The sequence below is a fragment of the Macaca nemestrina genome, chromosome 6 (assembly GCF_043159975.1).
Source record: "Macaca nemestrina isolate mMacNem1 chromosome 6, mMacNem.hap1, whole genome shotgun sequence".
NCBI lineage: Eukaryota > Metazoa > Chordata > Mammalia > Primates > Cercopithecidae > Macaca > Macaca nemestrina.
Window position 1 is genome coordinate 37620246 of NC_092130.1, and position 24481 is coordinate 37644726.

At 42.5% G+C, this 24481-nt stretch overlaps 1 protein-coding gene across 14 annotated transcripts in view; it reads right to left on the reverse strand.

Moving 5' to 3' along the window:
- Positions 1-24481, reverse strand: part of LOC105466962 (Rho GTPase activating protein 26) — a 907509-nt gene that overhangs the window by 432535 nt on the left and 450493 nt on the right. Inside the window, exon 1 of one of the 14 annotated variants that reach the window (XR_011624166.1) lies at positions 3794-7693. The exons of the other annotated variants lie outside the window; for them this stretch is intronic. The gene's annotated coding sequence lies outside the window, so the exon portion shown is untranslated. Of the gene's footprint in view, positions 1-3793; positions 7694-24481 lie in introns of those variants that run through there. 14 annotated transcript variants of the gene reach the window in all.

Below are 24481 nucleotides of genomic sequence, written 5' to 3' on the forward strand. Positions count from 1 at the left end.
CCAATAAATTTCTGTTGGTTTTAAGTTACCCAGTCTGTGGTATTCTGTTAGAGCAGCACAAAATGAACTAAGGCATATGTCATTCCTACAGCTCAAGGAATAAATCCTGCTGAGGAATTCACAGGTACAAATTCTCTCAGCCTCAAAGCATCCACTCTCAGGACTGTTGAAAGATGGAGGGTAAACTTCTCACCATATTACAAATTAAGACATTCATCTTGACAAGCATTTGTAGAATGGCTACTATGTGCCAGGCACCATGCATACTACTCAGGATCTAGCCATGAACCCTATCCTTATGGAGCTTAGCATCTAAGGGGATCTTACAGTCTGAGTTGTAACAAATGTAAGAAAGAACCAAACTGCAGAAACATAAATCTCTAAAGAAAATAAAAATACATTACAATATGCCTAAAAAAAAAAGAAAAGAAAAGAAAACCGCACTTGTTACTCCTAATACCATTCACTGCTATAAGAGTGAATACCTGCAGCATTACTTTACTCTTACAGTAAGAGTAAAAGCAGAAAAGGTGACCAAGTTAGCGATGTCTGTTAGGTTTAATGTGGAACACATTCAGGGTTATCTCTTCAAGGTATGCCAGATTGGGAAGGAACAGCATCACCTAAACAGGGCTGTTCCCATGCCCAGGAAAGCTGCCAGGCAGCTACTGGGCCTTCAAGGTTACCACTCAAATGCCAGACCAACCTGGCCTGGTGGATGAAGGAGCTCCATGCTACAATGAGACCTGGATTCTTTTCTCAGGTCAGCCATATATCCTACAGCCCTGAACTAGTCAGTTCCTTCCCTGAGGGTATAGTTTCTGCATTTATAAAACGACAAGACCAGTAGAAAAAGGAGAAGCATGGGGAAGTGGGAAGGGATATATAACTGTTCACCAAGTGCATACACAGAAACAAACCCAGCTTTAGATGGCATGATAGGTCCTGGGCGGAAACTCTTGGCTCTTCCTCTTCTTGTTACATACCACGAAGTGTACTTGCGCCATCACCACACTTCCAGGCAGAGTGGCTTTTGAAAGACAACGCTTAGGCAATCTACAACTTCCTAAAATGCTACACAATGCTCCACTTGAGAGCACAATCAGAGCACAATATCCAACTATGGCCCAACCGAGCGGAGCGTGTTTCTCTGATGCTGGTCCCAGCTATACACCAAAGAAGCCTGCCAACAACAGAAGGTCACTAGACTGGGAAAACAGGTGGCTTCCAGAGGCAGTGGCCTTTGAGCTGAGATGTAAAAGAAGGAAGAGGTGAAGGGAAGTAGAGGAATGCTACATCAGAGGGCACTGCATGTACCACGGCCCTGTGATAGAGGAGGCACATGAGCATCAAAGGGGGCAGAAAAAGGGTCCTGTTACCGGAAGATGCAGAGATGGTGTTAGATGCGACTGGAGAGGCAAAGGAAGCCAGACCACAATAAGGCGGCCATTCTAAGAGCAATGGGAGACAACTAAGTGTCTAAGTGAATTACAACTAAGCACTGAAGTGGCATATGTGATCAGATTTTCATTTTGAAAAGACCACCCTGGCTATAGTGGTAGCCACAAGCTAATCAGTGAGTCCAGCTGGCAAACGCTAGTAGCCCCTAAATGAGGACCACTGTCCAAGACATCAAGAAAGAGAAAGGCTGGGACATAGGGGAAAAGAAGAAGGGTCAAGTAAAGGGAAACTTGGTCTAACACAGGCAACTCAGCAGCATCAACATCAATTGGAGCTTGTAAAATGCAGAATGTCAAGCCCCACCTCAGATCCTGCATTTTAACAAGGTCCCCAGGCAATCTGGATGCACATTAAAGTTTGAAAAGCACTCCAACAGAGTGGGAACTGGTCTTTGGAGATTATCGATCATACCACCAAAGACTTGCCTTTTCAAACTCAGCTTTAAACAGTTTGTTAATGAAGCTGCAAAACCGAGATACCTGCCTTAAGGTTTAAATAGAATGGAATCACAGACAAGGGTTGCTGTGAGAGAACTCTTGATTCCTAAACTAGCCAAGAAGGGAAAATCAGCATCCACCTGTTCTTTGATCTCGCCAAGTCAACACAACATAAGCAACCACGCAGGGTGAGCACAGACAGCTATAATACAAAAAATCACCTTGTGACCACTCCCAAAAGCATCACTTATCTTCTAAGCAGAATCTAAGTCTCGCCAAAGCTTCCTGAAGAATCCATGAGTCAGTCACCTTTGAGGGACAGCTTCTCAAAACTCAAATATTCATCTTGTTGCCCACTTGAAAAATGAACAAAGCTACTTGCAACATTCATCAATCCTGCAGATCACAATTCTATCTAATTATAAAAACACTGGCTCAATCAATCAACAGATTTCCTATGATGCTGAAAATCAGTCCTTTAATCATCAAGCATCCCAGCTTTTCCCCCATTTACAAAGCAGGAAACCTAGCATTTATCTCCCAAAGGACGTTTTAGAGATCAGAGAAATGATATTTTCAATGTTCTTTGAGGTAGATCTGGGCTATTTAGTTCACACAATGTTGATTATGTCACTACGCTACTCAAAAAACTTACAGTGACTTCCCAGTGCCCACTGAACAAAGACTCTTCACTGTGCCACCTAAACCTTCCGCAATCTAATTCCAACAACTTTTGGATTCTTATTGCACAGATGATCTAGCCAACCAGGCTAGTCACAGTTTCTGACACCACACTTTAGCTAGAGAGCTTCCCAGTGGAAATGGAACCCCATTGTCAATCCCTCCCTAAGTCCACACCCTCTTGTGTGTTGAGACCTAAAGAACCAGTAGGCACTGGCCAAACAAAGGAGGACAGGGATGGTACCAGAGACACCAGGCAGAAAGAACAGAAATACTCAGTGGACTGATGCTGAGAAACCCATTATCCATTAGAAAAAATCAAAACAGATTCAGAAGGACTGGAGCAGAGAGCTTACACACATAGACAATGTGAGGCTGGAAAAGCTGGCAGGGGCCAGAGTCCACAGGGCTCAGAAAGCCCTATCAAGATGTCTGAACTTTATCCTAAAAGGGCTAGCAGAAATGTTCTTGAAAGCAACTACACTGTAATACTTGAGAACTGTTTTAGTGAAAGCAGAAGGTGCCTCCAAAGACTTTTTCTGAAACTCTTGATTCACTTTGCCCACCAGTGAAATTCAAACTGTTTTTAGGAAATATATGTGGGAATTTTAATGGCAGTACATCATCTCTTTTAACCAGCGATTATAATCACAGAACTATAGAACTTTAGCAATCATTTACTCTAACCCGTTATTTTAAAGATAAGAGAACTATGGTCCTAAGAGATTAAATAATTTGCTCAAAGACAGAGGCAATTTGTGGCAGAGTCAATATTTAAACCCAAGTCTTATGTCTTCTTTGGCCAGAGAGAATAGGATGTAGTAAACATTCCGATATAAGAATCAAAGCATTTATTCATTAATTCCACAAATATTTATCTATACAGCAGATGCCATCATAAGCACTGGTTATACAGAAATGAAAAATGACAAACATCTTTGCCCTTGTGGGGTTTTCATTCTAGTAGCAGAGACGGATCAAACACACACACACACACTGAAAAACTTACCTTAGTAAACAAAGTAAATTATACAGCATGTTAAAACAAGGTAAGTGCTACATAAAAAAGTAGAGCAGAGAATTGGGATGGGGGAGGCTGTCAGGGTAGAACTTGCTGAGGTGACATTTGAGAAAGTCTTTAGAACGGCAGATACTTTCAGGATCCTGGGGATTTGAGAGGTCACATGATTTCTATCCATTCCATCATAACTTACCTGTACAAAGTGGTAGGTAATAGGGCTGAGATTCGGGGGATAAATTCAGCCCCTTTCCCAAACCTGCTGACATCCATCTACCAAGTTCAACAAACAAAACTCCACAATTCTAACATTCTCTCTTTTCAAACTGGAAAAAATTCTCCTCCTGGCTTTAATAAGAGGCCTTGATAGGCTGATAAATTGGAATGTAATGAAGAAGTGGATAAGGAGGGAATTTGGGGCTGGAAGCAAAACAAGTACATATTCTACACTTGGGTAATGAACCAAGCCAATTTATTTTGGTTACTGCCAAATATGGATTAAAATGTGGGTCACTTCCTGAACACACCAGAAATGAAACTGAGATTGGCACCAAGTTCCCAAAACCTGATGAAGAGTTGCCCAGAACAGAGAAAAAGGAGGCACCAAAAGAGGAAGAACAACTGAGATTACAAAGACCATTACAGCTTGGCCTCTTCTTCCCCAGAGCATGCTGTGCGGTGGTAAAGAGTCAACAATATCATTCCAGAGAGCCAATACTTTCTGAGTAATCCTCACAATAACCCTATGAGGTGGTTACTTTCATCAGCCTCACTTTACAGATGAGAAAACTGAGGCAACTGAGTTTCTGAGAGATTAAAATGCCCACACAGTCAATGGGCAACAGCCAGACTGGAACCTAGGTCTATCTGACTCCAAAATCCATTCTGGGGGTAGGCAAAATGTGGCTCTTTTGTGTTTGTATGACCTGTGAGTCAGGAATGGTTTTTACATTATTAAAGGGCTGTAAATTTTTTTTAAAAAAAAGATGATACGACAGAGACACTATGTGGTGCACAAAGCCTAAAAAATTTACTAACCGGCCCTTTACAGAAAAAGCTTGCCTACCTTTGTAGTCTAATCCATTATACGAGACATCAACAGATTCACAACAAGTTCTATTAATTGTAGTTTATTTCCCAAAATGTAAATAGCATAAAGAAAAAGAGACTCTGGAAGATAAAGAACTAGCTCTCATACTGGCTGGGCTATAAGACAATCAATCGTTGACTGAGGTATTACAGAACTCTGTAGCATTACTTAATAGTTCTCATACATCATTTTGTTTTCATTTCTTATCATCTGTCCCAAAAGGGGCAGTCCCCTCTCTCCCTCCTATCTGCCTGACATCCCTGTCCCCTACTCTCTAGGCACTTAACTCCCAAACACTATTCTTAGGGTGTTCACCGTCTGCCCAATCCTGGTGGTGCCTAATACTAAAATTCTGAAACTATCTGATTTTTTCCCCCTACAAATTTGAATTTCCAGGGTTACTTTATTAAACCACAGCCTGATCGCCCAAAGTAATTTTCAAATGTGGGTAACAACCATGCTATATCTGGAAGGCAGGGCTTTTTCTCTTCCACAGATGACCGTGTTCAATTTACTTATGCCAGTGTGGAGTAACTGCATTGCCTTGGCCTCTATCCCCCCTCCTTCTGTATTTATAGCACCCCAGTATTCCTCTGGGAAATCATCCCTCCCTGACTCTCAGAACACTTATTTCACCCACTGTCAACTCTACTCTGGGGTTCAGTCAGGTTGGCTTCAGGGATTATCTCAAGGATGAGCACAGGCTTCAACAAAGAGCCAATGAGAACCATGCTGAGGGCTTCCATTTAAAATCGTAGCCAAGTCATCCCACCAATTGAAGGAAAAGGCTGCCTGAGAATGGCGCCAGCCTAGAGAAGAGTGGAGTTGACAGATGCAGAGACCAGAGCCTGCTGATATCCTCTGGAGTCATGAGAGTCTGGCAGGTCTTCAGTTAGAACATCACTGGGCTTTCCAGCAACATACCACAACAAATTCCCTCTCTGTTTAAGCCACTTGGATTGGTTCTTCTCTCATTCACCATGGAAAACACCCTGTTTGTTGTGGCCAGAAGAGAAGCACCACATCTACAAATGTAACTTATTAAAACCAACTGAGGCTGGGCATGGTGGCCCATGCCTGTAATCCCAACATTCTGAGAGGCCGAGGCAGGTGGATCACTTGAGGTCAGGAGTTCAAGATCAGCCTGGCCAATATGGAGAAACCCCATCTCTACTTAAAATACAAAACTTAGCTAGGCATGGTGACACATGTCTGTAATCCCGCTACTTGGGAGGCTGAGGCACAAGAATTACTTGAACCCGGGAAGTGGAGGTTGCAGTGAGCCAAGATCACGCCACTGCACTCCAGCTTGGGTGATAGAGTGAGACTCTGTCTCAAAAAAAAGAAAAAGAAAAAGAAAAAATAAATAAATAAAGCCAACTGAGAGAATGGTGATAACAAGCACTGCCTTCACTGTCAGCAAAGCTCCTCACCAATACTCTATGTCCATACTGAGACCTGAAGGGGTTCCACTCTCTTTTCCCCATCTATTCCATCTCTCTAGGGCTCTCAGAGAGACATTAAGGCCTCCTAATTTAACACTAAGTGATCGGATTAGAGCTGGGACCAGTGAGACTAAAACACTAAGACTCACCATCAATGTTTCGAATTAGCATGCTTCATCTCCTCCCACCCAAAGCTATGACCCCTCAAGCCTCTAAAGAAAGACCAAAAAAAAGCAAAGGGATATAACAATCAGTGGGCAAATTCTCCTGCTGCTTTTCGGTCCAGGGTTGCTTGGCAACCAGCCTCGGCCTGGTCATTCCAGTGGACAGGCAGAGGAACGAATGTCAGGCCTCCAGGTCATGCACCATGTCCTGTTTGTGGTCCCACTACTCGAGGGCAGGAGTGGATTCATGCTGTTCTACAAAGCTGGCAGAATGCAGCTGACAAAGCCCCTGATGTCTGAGGGGAACACATGTGGGTTTCTGTCTGCCCCACACTGGCCAAAGTTCCTCCAACCTTTCTGCCTTCGATGAACATCAGTTCTCAGTGTTGCTGAAAACAGACGAAATAGGCTTTCAAAAACAGCTTGATAGGAAAACAAGGAAAAGGTTTTGAACACAGAAAGAACTTTAATGTTATTATTTATCAAGATAGTAGAAATCAGCACAATAAAAGGCACCGTGCACATCAGGAAAACACAGGCCAGCTTGCATTTCAGGTCCAGGATTTTCTCAAATCCTCCAACGCTGCTCATTCCACAGCTACATTCAAGGATTCCCGCTCTGAAAGCACAGCCAGGGTGCTCTCAGTCTCTAGGTCATGAACTAATTTCCAACTGAGAAGTCAATGGGGATAGAGATTTCTGCATTTGGCAACACACTTTAGAAGTAACTGTGGTATTAGATGTCTGCACAGTCAGTACCCTGGAGGAGAAGGAGGAAAAAAAATGTGGGTCAATAAGTCTCTAGTGCTTAGATGTCGCCAAACAGGGCATCTGTGTGAGCAAAAATAGAGAAGAGGTGATGCTGTTCCTTCTCTCTCTCTACCCACTCTAAATACCTAAGAATGGTAGTGTTCCACAAAAAAGCACAGAAACCAAAGCCCAAGAGAGAGACAGAGACAGTCTCTTCTGCTTAAATTTTACTTAGCAAGCCTAAAAAATAAGAAGCTGCATGGGAGGCACTGTCTTTTGTTTGCTAAATTCCTGTTAAGACCCATTTATGCACATGGAACTATCCAAATGAACTGATATTATATTAAATCCTGCAAAAGGTCACTAAAGATTTCAGATAAATTCTGTGCAGAAACTATGCCCTGAGGGTATCTACTGGAAGAACAAGAGATGTGGTTCCAACACAGAAACGCTGTCAGCAAACAACGTACGAGAGGCCTGAAATATGGACCAACGAGAGGCCTGAAATATGGACAAAGACAAGAGAAATTTCTTTTTAATTTTAAAGGAAAGTGAAAAATGACTCTTTTGTAATTGACCAGGAGGCTTATAAAGTGTACCTTCCCATTTGTGCTACTATAACTAAAATGATTTGTCAAAACTTAACACCTTTTTTTTTTTTTTTTGAGATGGAGTTTTGCTCTTGTTGCCAAGGCTGGAGTGCAATGGCGTGATCTTGGCTCACTGCAACCTCCGCCTCCCGGGTTCAAGCAATTCTCATCCCTCAGTCTCCCAGATAGGACTACAGGCGTGTGACACCATGCCTGGCTAATTTTTGTGTTTTTAGTAGAGATGGGGTTTCACCACATTGGTCAGGCTAGGCTGGTTACAAACTCCTGACCTCAGGTGATCCACCAGCCTTGGCCTCCCAAAGTGCTGGGATTACAGGTATGAGCTAACATGCCCGGTCAACTTAACACCTTTAAACGCGAGGGGTAGGGAGGAGAATATATACTCTAATATTCAAAATATCTATTTTTAAAGCAGTTTCATATTCACAAGCAGCTTTGTCAATTTAAGAGTTAGCTAAAAGTCCATTTCTTCTAGGTGTGAAGATTAGGAAAGCCATCAATTCACCGAAAGTCAACTGGCCCAGTCAAGCAGACCCGGCCCTCCTGCATGGTGCTACTTTTGACACAGATTTAGAAACATTCCATTTCTCTCCCCTTTTCCCTACTTGAGAAAAGTAAAGCAACAGAGAACTAAGAGAGAAAAAGAATGAGCACACTGGCAAAAGAACGAGATAGGAGATGGAGGCTGGTGACAGCATTATTCTACACTTAGTTCTGATTCTTGCTTCTTTTAACTCATCATTTCTTGGGCTACCCCAAAGGAAGCCAGATGGCATCCTATCAGAGCAGTCACACCTGGTCTATCCAAGACAAAAGGCTGAGGCAGGAGAATTGCTTAAACACGGGAGGCGGAGGTTGCAGTGAGCCAAGATCGTGCCACTGCACTCCAGCCTGGTGACAAAGTGAGATTCTGTCTCAAAAAAAAAAAAAAAAAAAAAAAAATCTTTAAAGCAAAATAAAACCTAAGGAGAACCAAGAGATGCTTGAGGCCATCAACACTTAGAGTTGCTTCTAGAAAAAAAGTCAAGTGGTTGAGAAGGGCCCTTTGAAGGAACATTTGACATCATTTATTCAGCAAGCAGCGGGGAGTTTAGAGGATGAGAAGTACCATAAAGACTATTAAATGGGGTAACGAGATAGAAGGGGAAGGATGGGGCAGCAACCTGAGACTTTAGGTCAGATGGACAGAGGAGGACTCTTTGAGAGGACCTTTGGCTGACAGTTGAAGGATGAAAAGATGATGACATAAAAATCTGTAGCAAAGGCATTCCAGAAAAACAGCAAGGGAAGGTGGCGGGAAAGTGCTCAGAGCATCAGAGGAATCTGAGGTCAGCCAAGTATAAGCACAGTGAGGTAGAAAGCAGAAGGTCAGAGAGGCATTAGGTAAAGTAGGCAGAAGCCTGATCATACAAGGTCACACGAACCATGATCAGGTATCAGAATTGTATTACAAATGGCATGGGAAGCCACTGGGAAATTCTGCACGAGAAAGAGTGGAATAAGGTTCATGACTTCTAAAATATTGGTCTGCCTGCCATGTAAGAAATGGATTCTGTCTTACCAAGATCACTAAGGTTCTAGGTGGTCATGATTCCAATGAGTAAGAGTATCATTCTGCTTACAAAAATAGAAGGAGAAATACAATGGGAAAAAATACTATTCAGCAGAGTCTTTGCTTTAATAAAGGGATGCCTCACAATTTTCAACACTCTGGTCACCAACTATATGCCCAGAATGGAAGGTCATTCAGCCACTCAGAGAAGTATTCTCTGACTATGTAATCTAAAGTTGCCTCTACCCTCTACCATCCATCACTCAGTGTTATCTTATTTCCATCATGGTACTTTATACTATCCAGTAGCATCCTGTTCACTTGTTTACTTGTTTGTCTGCCCACAGAAATAAAAGCTCCATAAGGTTGGAATTTAATCTTGTTCAAACTATCCCCCCAACACTACAACAATGTCTACCATACAGCTAGAGTACAATAAACATTTGTTGACTGGATTAATAAAGACCTTATCTTTATTTGTATTCAAAACAAAATTCTACCAGTCCCCAGTTCTAGATTCCTTTCTAGGGCAATCAGCTTCTTATGTGGGTTGTTATAAAATGACTTCAGAAATTCAGCAGAGATTAGGAAAGAGTACCCTGGTCCTGGATACCTAAGGAAAGAAGGGTTCCCTTGTCCTAGATCCCATAATAACCCAGTCTAGATATGTTTTAGAGTGTCTTGTGCTGTTGTTTACCCCAGAACTGCCCAAGTGTTCGAGTCTGCTGAGTGGCAGGAGCGTGTATGGGTGGGGGTGCGAGGAAATGTAAACTTCTAGTACTGAGAACAGAAATAATTCATGACGAAAGAATGGAGATCAGTCCTTAACACAAACAATTATATAAATAAGGCAACTTTTTGTTAAGTACCACGACACTTACATTAGACTCGAAGAAGTATTCTTAAGTAATCACCTCTGGGTAGTGAGATAGGTTGGGATGGGAGGGGCACTCATGTGATACGTTGTTTTTATAATGATTTTTGATAACTCAGCATCCCAAACAGTCCAGAAAAGATAGCAGAATCTTGTGACTAGACAGATTTACAACCAAGACATCTGGATTAAATTCAATATAATACTGGCCAGAGTATGAGGTCTAGTCTAATTTCTAGATATAATTATGAGGATTTATCTCCACTGAGCAAGCCAGAGATTCAGATGTAGAGACAGCAGAGAGACAATTTTTTTAAATGTCTATACTATTACTATCTCACAAAAGGTGAAAATAATGATTAGAGTAGCAGTAGCTGCTACATTTTTGTATCTGCTGCTTTGCACATGCTACTCCATTTAACCCTTCCAATGTTCCCAAGTAAGCACTCATGTCCCCATTTTGTAAATGAGAAAACAGAAGATTTAAGGGCTGGGCTAACAATTTATAGTCAGCAGTTTAACAATAGTTCCAAGCAAAAGGGTTGGCATTAGACCAAGGTTCAAATTCTGACAATAGCACTTTTTAGTTGTCTGAGACACTTAACCTCTCTATGCTTCCGTTTGCTAGTTTATAAATGAACACAGCAGTACATACCTCATTAAAACTGTTGTGAAGGTTCAATGAAATAAAGTTTGTAAAACACTTAACGAAATCATCTGACTCACAGAAAACACTTAAGTGGTGGGGATATTCTACTGCAGTTGTCCCTCAGTATCTGTGGGGCACTGGGTCCGGACTCCCAACAGATACCAGTATCTATGGATGCTCAAGTCCCTGATATAAAATGGCATAGTATTTGCATATAACCTAAGCACATCCTCTCATATACTTTAAATCATCTCAAGATTACTTATAATTCCTAATACAAGGTAAATGCTCTGTAACAGTTGTTATACTGTATTGTTTAGGGAATAATGACAAGGAAAAACATCTGAACATGTTCAATAATGATGCTCTTTTCCCAACCCAATATTCTCAATTTGTGGTTGGCTGAATCCCCAGATGAGGAACCCACAGATACCGAGGGTCAACTGTACTATTAGTATGGTTCAAATAAATTTAAATCATGCTTTCAACATATGAAATTTTTTATACTGTGACACTCTGGTAAGGTATCTTCTCTTCGTCCCCAAGGTTCTGCTAAACCAGCAACAAAAAAAATGGGGTGGGAGTGGGGGAGCAAGCAGAGAAATGGGAGCTGGCTTTAAAAGAACTGATTAATTGGCCAGGCACGGTGTCTCGTGCCTGTAATCCCAGCACTTTGGAAGGCCAAGGAGTCTGAGACCAGCCTGGCCAACATGGTGAAACCCCATCTCTACTAAAAATACAAAAATTAGCTTGGCATGGTGACACGCGCCTGTAATCCTAGCCACTGGGGAGGCTGAGGCACTAGAATCACTTGAACCTGGGAGGCAGAGGTTGCAGTGAGCCGAGATCATGCCACTGTACTCCAGCCTGGGCAACAGAGTAACACTCCATCTTAAAAAAAAAAAAAAAAAAAGAATTGGTTAATAATCATGGACAAAAGAGAGAGAGATGCAACCTAAGCATCCAAAAATAGGTCATCAGTTCAAAAAGTCTTCACACAATATACCTGGAGTATTATGTAGCCACTAAAAACCATCTTAGAGAGTAATGATACATAGGGATGATCATGAACTGTTGAAAAGACTATAAAACCAAAATGACAATCTCTAATCAGTACTATAGGCATAATTTGCATTTTCTTTTATCCATCTATAATTTCTAAACTTTCTCTAATGAACATGTATTATCTGTATAATCATGTTATCTAAGAAAAAATACATGTTTTTGGATTGCTTTTTTTCCTTTTAATGACTAACCTATGCAGACAGAAAGTCAGGGGAAGGCAGAAGGGTCAAGCTGCTCCTTAGGTGTTGGTGGCTTTGTCAGTGGCGTTGTCAGCTGTAGGCTTGGCTGTCCAAGGGAGGGAGATGTAAGCCATCTATCTTATCCGGGTCTCATTGTATATGTCCAAAATACATTCTCCATGGAGATTCTAGACGGAACACCTGCAAAGACTCAGATCTCATACCCAGTTTCCTGACCTCCCCAAATAGGTTTCTAGGTCCCTAATTGGCATTAAAAATACATAATTATTTCTGGAACTGTTCAACTAACCCAAATAACATGCTCTCATTCCATGTCCCCAAATTTCTCTCCTTGAAATACAAATCATTGACCTACTTTGTTAAAGACCATTTTAATGGCGCTCTCCCACCCCAACGATAAAAATGGGACACTTGACACTATCATGAGGTCCCATCAGAGAGGTAGAAAATAGCCACTAGTTACCCATCAGAGCGGCTAACCAGTGAGCCAGACGTTCTGTGCCCACCCTGGTTCTGAGCACATCCTCTCACTCTGAAATGTAACACAGGAAGTATAACAGGAAAGGGAGCCCTAGACAGTGCTTTTTAACCAGATGAGACCACTCACAGTCCAACTAAGAGTTCTGTAGAACCAGAACATCTTAGACACCTCAAATCTGACAGTCATTTTAGCTATAATTATAGAACTCCGAGCCGGATGCAGTGGCTCACTCCTGTAATCCCAGAACTTTGGGAGGCCAAGGCGGGCAGATCACGAGGTCAAGAGTTCGAGACCAGCCTGGCCAACATGGTGAAACCCTGTCTCCACTAAAAATACAAAAATTAGCTGGGTGTGGTGGCATGTGCCTGTAATCCCAACTATCCGGGAGGCTGAGGCAGGAGAATTGCTTGAACCTGGGAGGCGGAGGTTGCAGTGAGCAAAGATCATGCCACTGCATTCCAGCCTAGGCAACAAAACAAGACTCCGTCTCACATAAAAAAAAAAAAAAAAAAAAAAAAAAAAATTATAGACCTCCAGAAATCTGTTTCAGGTCACCAAAGGCTTTGTTTTCTCCATAACTGAGATATCAGGGATGAATCCCAGCTACTCAGGAGGCTGAGGCAGGAAGATCATTTGAGGCCAGGAATTTGAAACCAGCCTGAGCAACACAGCAAGATCCTATGTCTAAAAACACTTTTTTAAACTTAGCTGAGCATGGCAGCAAGCTCCTGTAGTCCCAGCTACTCAGGAAAATGAGGTGGGAGGAACACTTGAGCCCAGGAGTCCGAGGCTGCAGTTAGCTATGATCACACCACTGCGTTCCAGCCTGGGTGGTAGAGGAAGACCCCAACTCTTGAAATTGACTTTTTAAAAAATGTATGAGGGCCAGACACAGTGGCTTACACCTGTAATCCCAGCACTTTGGGAGGCCAAGGCAGGAGGATCACTTGAGGCCAAGAGTTCTAGATAAGCCTGGGCAGCATACTGAGACCCCCAACTCTACCAAAAAAATATATATATATTTTTTAATTAGCCAGGCATAGTGGCACCAGCTTGCAGTTCCACCTCCTTGGGAGGCTGAGGTGGGAGGATTGCTTGCACCCAGAAGTCTGAGGGTACAGTGAGCTATGATTGTACTACTACACTGGGTGACAGCACAAGACTCTATTAAAAAAAAAAAAAAGATACCAGGGATCAGTCACCTCTCTGGTCCTTTGGCAAGGCAAGAGAGAGATGGAAGAAGGCCAGAGAGTGAATAAATGAGGGGGGTGGGTGGGGAAAGATGAAGGGAAAGAAAAAGAAGGGAGGAAAGCAAATGTGAGAGAGAGAGAGAAAACACACAGATGGTAGAAAACATATTCTCTACATTTGGACTAGAATTTCCTAGAACAATGCAAGGTTGCTAGTGAGGAAGAAGGGCTTTCCTGTTAAGACCTGAGACACCCCCAAACCATCACCATTTCAGCACATAAAAAACTTACTTTTGTCAATAGTTCCTAAAATGGTTAAAGCTGAAACCCTCAAATGCCAACAGCCAAATCAGGATAGTACTGGAAATTTTTTTCCTCTGTAGAAATAAAGGAATGCATCTACCTACTGGATTTGGGGTACCCATTCTCAAGCAGAAATAACATGCTCTCATTCCAATTACTCTCTCTAAAGCATGATCAACACCAAGGGAGAGACAAGAAAAAAGAAGTGTGAAACCAGAGGCCTACAGGCCCCCTTGGCAGTGCGTGTGCATTAGTCAGGTTGCACTAGTAAATCTGTCAGAGGACAAGAATGTGTGAAGAGCAAGAACAGTGCCAGGTCGGAACATCCTGGTGTTAGAACTGCAGCATTCCGAGGAGTTGCAAATTGTTTGGATGCACTGAAGGAAAAGGGTATGCGACTTCACAAGATCAAGAGACGAAGCAGACAGGAGAGTCCCACGCTTGGAGACATGAGTTAAAAATCCTAAGGAAGTGGTTGCCTAGGGACTGGAGGTAGGGATGGAAAGAATGGCAGATATTAGCTAAGGAGTACAGGATTGCTTTGGGGGAATGATGAAAACGTGCTAATATTAATCGTGAAGATGAATGCAAAATCCTCTGCATATACTAAAAGCCATTGAATTGTACGCTGCAAATGGGTAAATTGTGTGGTGTGAATTGTATCTCAAAAAAGCTGTTTTTAGAAAAAATTGTCCATGGTCTCTGCCTACCATCGCCTACCCCCAGGCTGCCCATTTGGGGAGCTCAGTAATATGACTGATTGAGACGGCACATTAAGAGATATGAGTCATCCTTCTCCAGTTTGACATTTTACAAGTTTCTTGCTTAACCATCAAAAAACACTTAAATTGTCTTTCTTAAAGACAGTTTAAGGGCAGTAAGGATCAGATTCCTTAGGAAAACAAGCAAATTTTAAGTTCTTCAACTTGTGATCATCTTCATGTACAAATTATGTACAGTTTCGAGCACAAAATCCCAAGCAAGCCCCATTGGGCTGTGTCTTTTCCTTGCAGTATGGTATGAGGTTGCACTGGCCAGGAGAGGTGGAGGAGATGAGAAGCAAGCCAAAGTTATATCCCAAAAGACACGGAGGCCAAAAGCTATCAGTTCCACTCTAATTTCCCATGCAATGGAGCAGAGCTTCCCTGCTGGGGAACCGATTACAAGCATGCTGGCTACATAAGAGGAAACAGGCTTTCTTTCCAGAGAGAGACCCATCCTTGCTGCTCTAAACAGAGCTGGCAACATGGTAGTCTGCTGACCTTTCACACTGAACTCAGGGCAGCTTCAGTCAGAAGGCCGGGAGATTGCAGCAAGGCCTGGCCAGCAGACACAGATGCAGCAGGAGGCCGAAGCCTCCAGATGCTGAGGCACTCGCCTCCAGATGCTAAGGCACTCATCTCCAGTGCCTGCCCTGGCCTCCACAATGACATATTGTCCACAGCAGGGGTTGTGTGGCTGATGATCTGCTAGATAAGTCGCCCAGGGTAGTCTGTGTCAAACATTTCAGTGCACTAGTCAGATACAAATGCAAGAAACCCTTATTTTTGGAAGAGCAACCCACAGATTTTCTTAAGAAGCAAACAGCAGAGCGAAAGCAGCACTAATTTCCTGGTGGTGACACCCTGGGGTCACACCAGCAGCAACTGTGGTCTGCATAGTCATCCAGCCCTCCTTTAACAGGGTGAGAACCAGCTGAGATCAGAACAGAGCCAGCAGTATTTGCCAGAAATGAGTTGCCCAGGGGCACCTCCAGGTAGAAGGGGGGGGAGATCAGCCCTCTCTGGGTTTAGGGCACCTCAGCTCCAGAGCCATCAGCCAGTCTCTCTCTTCCTCTCCCCAGATCCTGAGTTCCCCTAGCTGTGCAACAGCTCAACTAGCTCATTATGCTTCCTGAATGTTTTTAAAGAAAAAAAAAATGTGAAACATAATTACAGGCTCTGACCTCAAATGACTTTAACCCTGACAAGAGCACCCAAGACTCACTATGGGAATACAGTTTCCCTGTGATTGCCCAGGAGCAAAAGTTTCCTTTCAGGAGCTCCCCCACATCCGCTGGCAATGCTGCAGAAGGGTTCCAGCTCACAGGCCAAGCTCACGGAACAACTGGATCCCAGGCGTGAAGCCACACTGGCTGACATGTTCTCAAGCTGCTAGAACTTTTACACTTCTGAAACACTCCTGCATCATTCCTAGGCCTGCAGTAATGCAAACATCCTCCAGATATCTGAGATGTGCCCACATGAGGCTGGAGAGCACAGCTGTGCACATTAAGGGAGAACAGGATTTGGGGACTAGATTTATGGAGAATCTCTTCTGACCTATTTAGACTTAATGTGTGGTCCAAGGACTCCCACCATGCAAATCACTTGGGGTGAGATGGAAGGGAGTGGGGGCACGGGTGTAGGAAATTCAGATTTCTAGGCCCGCCTAGAGCTCATGCATCAGCATTTTCTTGGGTAAAGCCTGGGAATCTGCAATTAGGGGAATTCTTACACACCTTCACTTTTAAGAACCACTATCTTGCAACAAGGACACTTTAATGGCAGATTCCAATAACAGGTCACTTACCACAGGCCTGCTTACACTGCTAAGCACCATATCTACAATTATCTCAGCTGTTCCTCACAATAATATTGTAAGGTATAATAGATACGTATTATCCTCCCTTGCACCTGGTGCTGCTTTCTCCAGTTTCAGCTCCAAAGGTCAAATCCAAAGGCTTCTAAACAAGTCCTCACCCAAACTGGCCAGGAAGAAACATCAAGTCATCAAAGCCTCTCCAACTCCCTGCTACCCACCTGCTAAATGTGGATGCTCCCCATGGTTTCAGCATCCACTCTCGTCTCTCACTCCATGCCAGGTGTTTGTCACCCTTGTTGCACATTAGAATCACCTGGGGAGTTTTTAAAACACCCCATACCCAGATTGCACCCAGTCAAATTATATCAGAATCTCTGAAGGTGAGTCCTGAGCTCCCCATGGTGATTCCAGTGGAGAGTAGAGGCTGAGGACCCCTGCAGGGGTCTCACTCTTATAGATTCAGTCACTCCCAGGGACTCAAATACCACCTGGGGAGAGCCAAACCTATACCCGTAGCCCTCATCTTCCTCCAGAGCTCCAGACTTGTGCTTCCCACAGCCTCGTGGGTGTCTCCACCTGTATGCCCTGTAGGAACTCAGCAAGGACAAACCTTACTTTACTCCGTATCCCCCATCACACACCACGATTCCTCTCCTGTATGCAGTTCAGCCATCCTCCTAAGGCCTAAGAAGGAAACGCTGGAGACACGCCTAACTCCTCTGTCACCCCTTCCTCAGGCATTATGCTGCTGACTATGTGTTATCTTCATCCACACCTGATCATCTACTCTCAAAAATGCCATGAATCGGCCAGGCACAGTGGCTCATGCCTGTAATCCCAGCACTGTGGGAGGGCAGATCACGAGGTCAGGAGATTGAGCCCATTCCTAACACGGTGAAACCCCGTCTCTACTAAAAAAAAAAAAAAAAAAAACACAAAAAATTAGCTGGGTGTGGCGGTACATGCCTGTAGTCCCAGCTACTCAGGAGCCTGGGGCAGGAGAATCGCTTGAACCCGGGAGGCAGAGGTTGCAGTGAGCCAAGATCGCACCACTGCACTCCAGCCTGGGCAACAGAGCAAGACTCCATCTCAAGAAAAAAAAGAAAAGCCACGAATTCTGCATTCCACTCTATAACTTATCAGTGTTTACTTGAATATTCAAATTGTGATTCCACTGAGTAAAACAGATTTTCAGCAGACTCTATTCCCTAGCATGCACCCTCCTGCCCCAGACACCTGCAACCAAGTCTAAGGAATGCGTCACTCCCCTCCCTCTCCCCCCGGGCGTGATAGACAGATGGTGTCCATTCTCTCACATACTTCTGCCTTGGGACAGTGTTAAGCAGAGAATGACTCTCATACCACCGGTGAAATATGGGATTATTTTAGGCAATACAATGACAAATACTTTCCAATGTAATGATTATGATTTAATAACTATTTGAAGATATTTAGGAAAAAAGTTAAACATATCAAACTTGCCATTTCTTTTTTTTTTTTTTTTTTTTTTGAGACGGAGTCTCGCTCTGTCGCCCAGGCTGGAGTGCAGTGGCCGGATCTCAGCTCACTGCAAGCTCCGCCTCCAGGGTTCACGCCATTCTCCTGCCTCAGCCTCCCGAGTAGCTGGGACTACAGGCACCCGCCACCTCGCCCGGCTAGTTTTTTGTATTTTTTTTTTTAGTAGAGACGGGGTTTCACCGTGTTAGCCAGGATGGTCTCGATCTCCTGACCTCGTGATCCACCCGTCTCGGCCTCCCAAAGTGCTGGGATTACAGGCTTGAGCCACCGCGCCCGGCCCAAACTTGCCATTTCTGAATGCAGGTTCAAAAGCTCCTTTTTGAAATAAATGTATTTTGTAATGAGTAGACTTTTTTCAAAGTAAATAAATGGTGGCAAGAGTGGGGTAAAAATAACAGAGGTACTCTTTACGTGACTGATCATTAGTGACCACACTGCCCCATTGGGCTTAATAAGCCTTCAGTTGCCTTTCCCACAGGCCTCTGCTCCCTCCCCCAGAGATCCTTTGAAACTGTTAGCAATCACCCCCTTGTGCTGTGGGCTGCCCGTTTTCCTGCCTCCTCTCAAAACACTGAGCATCTAGGAGACAAGGACTGTGCCTGCTTCATGCCAGGAACCTGGCCAAAGTGGCCTTTTACATCAACAGGAGCTGGAACAGAGATGGCAGAGGACACGTGGCATGATCCTATCCTCCATCAGGGAAAAGTGCTAAGCTCTGCAGGAGAAGCTGCCAGAGAGAGATGTCATGCAAAACTCCCCACTCCCTCACCAGTTCCCAGGAATTCCAGCGCCCACAGGGAAGCTTCTATGATAGGCAAGGTGTCCCCTAGACCAGAGTCATGGTCTCCGGTCACAGAAGGCAGAAGACTGCCCTCCTTCGACACCTGCCGAATCTCCTGAATGTTGCACACGCCACACAAAGATAAAAACTCAACAGCACCATCACTAGGAACACAAACAAGGTCTCTCGGATCCTACATTCAACTGATTTCTAGGTACAGCTGTCTCAGTTTGGGGAATGATTTTTGCTGTGGCTTTTAATCCCAGAATTAATAATACACACAAACTGGAAAGGGGAAAATGGAGAAAATTCTAAGTATCATGTTATTTACAGAGACAATTCTGTAATAAACTGTCTAAAATGGTGAGTTTCCTTCCTACTCTAAAATCATGGTTTATCAAATTCAGTTCACTTAGAACTTTTCAGAAACACTGCTATGAAATACTTCTTAAAATGAAAAATGTACACACCCTTTGGTTCAGCAGTTTCATTTCTAGCAATTTGTCACCCGTGTGCCTCACGCCAGAGGTGCCAGGATGTTCACAACACCATTACTTGCAATGGTGAAAGGTTGGAAATAATCTAAATGTTTATTATGAGGGGAATGGTTACATAAACCATATTTAATTCATACAATAGAATACAATGCAATCTAACAATGAGTGAGCTTTCTATGTACCAATGTAGAATGATATCCAATATATTAAAAGCAAAGGGTAAAACAGCACATATGGCATGCTACCACATAATGTGTATGTGTATTTGTTGGCACATGCATCAATTACACCTGAAAAATACCAAAGAAACTGATAAAATGATGCCTCCAGAGGAAGAAGCGGGGATCAGGAGACAGGAAGCATTGCAGGGATACTCACATTCTCTTTTGAAATGTGAACCACTTATAGGTATTACCTATTTAGACAATCCTTTTAAAAAGAAACATAGCTATGAGTTAAAGTAAAAATGCCTTATTTTACTTGTTCAACTAACATTCATTGTCTACCCCTAACCCACAAGTGTGAAAATGAGATACGCAGTCAGGAATTTGCTAAGGCTTTGGTCCTATCTGTTTGACAGTCTCCTTGGCACAGAAACAGCCAAAGTTCAACTCAGTCAGCTTGGAGATCTGTCTGAAGTCTCAGAGGAGGAGGCAGTTCATATTTTCAAAGTGTTCAAATTAGACTGCAGTAAACTTAAAAGCAGCTCTGACAGCAAGATCAGATGAGTTTTGAAACTTACCGGTGGTATCTTTTCAAACCATATAAAACAGGAGTTTTTTGAGCTTTTGCTGTGTGGCAGCAGCAAGAGTCAAAGAGTAGCTACTGGCTTGGCCCACAGAAACCAGCTAGTTAACAGTTTGGTCCGGAATTCACAAACCCCTCAAACCTTTGTCTATCTGGCAAAGAAACACACACACACACACACACACACACACACACACACACACCCCCTAACCCCAGGAATCTCCTCTTTCTAAATATAGCAGGAAACTGCCCAGTCTCCAGCTTACCCAGGGCAGCATTCTGTGCCTTCCAACCAAGGTGAAATGAGCCAGACACAAACATGCCATGACAGCTCGTGGCCCACGCTGCCAAGCTGTTTTACTTATCATTTCTTCTCTCTCCATTCTGAGTTGTTACAAAAATGTGTAAACCCCAGTCACTATAATTTGTAAAAATTCCTCTGGCTGCTAATGCTGTTGTTCTCACCGTAAATAAACACGATTTCCTTCTTGGTCCCTAAGCTTGGAGGTTAGAATAGACTGTTAGATATGGGCAAAGCCCCATCCCATCTCCCATCTGACCTGTAAGAACATGCAGCTCAGAAAGCATATCGGGCTTTCTGATAATAGGGACACATCCAATTAATTGGACACACCCAACTAAAAGGGGGTGCTTTTACACTGTAAACGTCTATACATAGTAGGGACACATCCAATTAATTGTCATCTCTCTCTCCCTGGCACATATACACACACACTCGTTTTATTGTTTGTTTGTTTTTCCCCATCCCCTGGTTGTTTTAGAATCAGTGTCAGTGTATAACAGAAGGGTCTGTTAAGGATGTTTCTGATTTAACCAAAAGGTTAAGCTTCAGAAACAATCTAACTACTCAAAGGAGCACCAAATTATCAACCGGCTACAAGGATGCAAAGGACCTAAACAATAGATGTCAAAGGGCTTGTAAAAACTGGAGTCAGCAACCATTCCACTTGAAGGAATCCATCTCAGGGAAATGCTGGAATCCACATGCAAAAGCAGGTGTGCAAATAATCACTGCAGCATGCTTTCTAATAGTGAATAACGGAGACAATCCAAATATCCTTCAACAGGAAACTGAGTAAATACCACCTATGGCATATCCACATAAAGCTCTCTGTAGTCATTAAAAAGAATGCACTACATGCATGTACTGACATGGAAAGTCTTCAAGACAAATGATCAACTGGAAAAGCAAAACACAAAATAATCCTTACAGTACAATCCCATTTATGAAAAAAACATACAGAAAAAGGACAACAAAAAAATGCATACCAAACTGCTGACAACGATTGTTAACTAGGAAAAGGGGGTGCTTTTACACTGTAAACGTCTATACTCTTTGATGCTTGCATGAGAATGTATTCAGCAACTACCCATGTCATATTATTTTGTCCTTGCACTATAAGATTAGGTCACTCATTCATATTGTTAATTTTACCCCTAAACCTAATCCTTCCCAAGCAAACTAGTTTAGAAAATAGTACCATCATTCACATAATTGCTCAGACCAAAAATATCTGAATCATTCTAGACTTCTTTCTTTTCTCTCATAGCCCATATGCTGTGCAGCAAATCCTGTGGGCTCTACTTCCAAAAATACCCAGCCTCTGACCACCATCTGTGATGCTGCCACCCTAGCCCACGGTGCCATCTTCTCTCACCTCACCTATCACAGCAGTTTCCTTACTGGTCATCTTGCCTCCATTCTTGCTCCACTACACTTGGTCTCTACACAGCTGCCTACATAATCTTTTTAAAGCATGAGTACGATCATGGCACAGCCTTCTGTGGCTGCCCATCACACTTAGAATAAAGCCTAAGTCCTTTCTAGAATTCAAGATCCCTATGACCTGGCCCTGGCCTATCTCTTCGTGCATTTGCCTTCATTCTGCTACAGTCACAACTGGCCGCACCACTGGCCCCCAAACGTCCCACTCAATCTCCCCAGTAATGACTCCTGCATTGGTTACCTCCATCCAAAAAGCCATTACTCTATAGTCTAGGGCTTTGGAGGACATGGTAAAGGTTGAGCAGGGTTTCCATATTTGCTGAACAAAACTTCCTCTGATGGCAAAAAATATATATAATTTTAAAAGTTAAAACGAGGCTCACTCAGAAACTTAAATCTAGAAAAACTACTTTGACTGCTAGGGTAGTATTACTCCACTGGCTAATTTTTAGAAACGCAATGGCCTTGACAGGATAACAAAGTCCCCTTCACAACTTGCTTTCCCCAGTAGCTCAATGGTGATAACGGTTCTTCCTTGGCCGGTTCTCATTTTGTCCATTGAGAGGGCTTGGATCATTAGCTTATGCAGGCCAGAATTAGGAAGTCCAGCCTGTGGCATCTGCCCAGAGTGATGCCCACTGGCCTAACAAGAGCAGAAACCTGAACCACAGCCTCATAAGAACCACTTTCCTCACTCCTGAGATCCTGAAAACTGATCAGTTAAATACATCTAAGACGGAAGCACATGGAAACAAATAGTCCCCAAAAGAGGGCAAATGGAGAAAATATACTAAGTGCTGTTCACTTAATCATCAAAAGTTTCATGGGACAAAGTAAAGGAAAAAAAAATCTGAATAGACATTTCAGCAAAGATGATACACCAATGATCAACAAACTCATGAAAAGGTGCTCATCCTCATTGGTCATCAGGATAATGCAAATTAAAAACACAATGAGGTATCACTTCAACCCACTAGAGTGGCTACAATCAAAAAGAAAGACAACAATCAGTATTCTCGAGGATGTGGAGAAGTCAGAATCCTCATTCATTGTTGGTGGGAATGTGAAACGGTGCTTCTGTTATGGAAAACAGTATAGTAGGTTTTTTAAATAAACATAAGTTTAAATTAAACTTAAACATAAATTTACAATACAACCCAGCAAAATTCTACTCCTAGGTAAGAAATGAAATTAGAAGTGAAAACATATATACACATAAAGACACGTATGCAAACATTCATAGCAGCATTATTCATAAGAGCAAAAAACTGGAAACTACCCAAATCATCAGCTGGTGAATGGATAAACAACTTATGGTTTACAAAATGGAATATTTTCTAGCAATAAAAAGGAACAAACTACTGATACATGCTACAACACAATGAGCCTCAAACACAGCATGCTAAGTGAAAGAAGCCAGATGCATAAGACTACATATTATATGATTCCATTTAGCTTAATTTTTCAGAGAAGATAAATCTTTAGAGACAGAAAATAGTAGATCAGTGCTTGTATGAGGCTTCAGGCAAAAATGCAGTGCCTGCAAATGAGCATGAGAAAGCTTTTTGGGGTGCTAAAAATGTTTTAAAACAGGACTAGGATGATGGTTGCATAACTCTGTAACTACAAACCACTGAATTATACACTTAAGAAAAGTGAGTGGTTAGGAGCCGTGGTTCATGCCTGTAATCCCAGCACTTTGGGAGGCCAAGAGGGGAGGATCGCCAGAGGCCAGGAGTTCGAGACCAGCCTGGGCAACAACAAAGTGAAACCTCCATCTCTACAAATAATAAAAACAATAAAAAATAAAATTTTAAAAGGTGAATTTTATGGAATGTAAATTATAATTCAATAAAGCTTTTATGAAAAACCTCCCCAAAAAACATGCTGACCTGAAGCAAGTTACTGCTTTGAAAGGAATAAATATAAATACAGTGTTCTTGTGAGAGACAACCATGATAAATTGGTGTGTCAATTCCAAGTGTTAGTGATCACGCTGAAGGGAAACAAAATGGAAAGCAAAAAATACATTTTTATGACTTTAAAAGAGAAAGAATAGTCTTTGTTAATGATAGCTGTTGATAATTAAAACTCAACAAGATATTCAGCCATGAAAAGAAATGAAATCCTAACACATGCTATTAACATGGATGAACCTTGGAAATATTTTGCTAAGTGAAATAAGCCAGATATTTATGACAAATATTGTATAATTCCACTTATAAGAAGTACATAGAATACGCAAATTCATAGAGACAGGAGAATAGAGTTTACCAGGGTTGGGGGAGGGGAAAGGGGGGAGTTATTGTTTAATAGGAACAGAGTTCCAGTTTGTGATTATGAAAATGTTCTCGAAAGAGACAGTAATTATACAACATGGTGAACATGCCGAAAACCACTGAATTATATACTTAAAAATGACTAAAGTGGTAAATGTTGTGTTATGTATATTTTACAACAAACAAACCTCAACAATAAGAAATAACCCAAATAAAAATGGGCAAAAGATCTGAAGACATCTCACCAAAGAAGATATGCAGATGGCAAGTAAGCAACATAGAAAGATGCCAAACATCATATGTCATAAGGAAATAGCTAAATTGTTTTAAATGAGATACCACTACACATCTAGTAGAA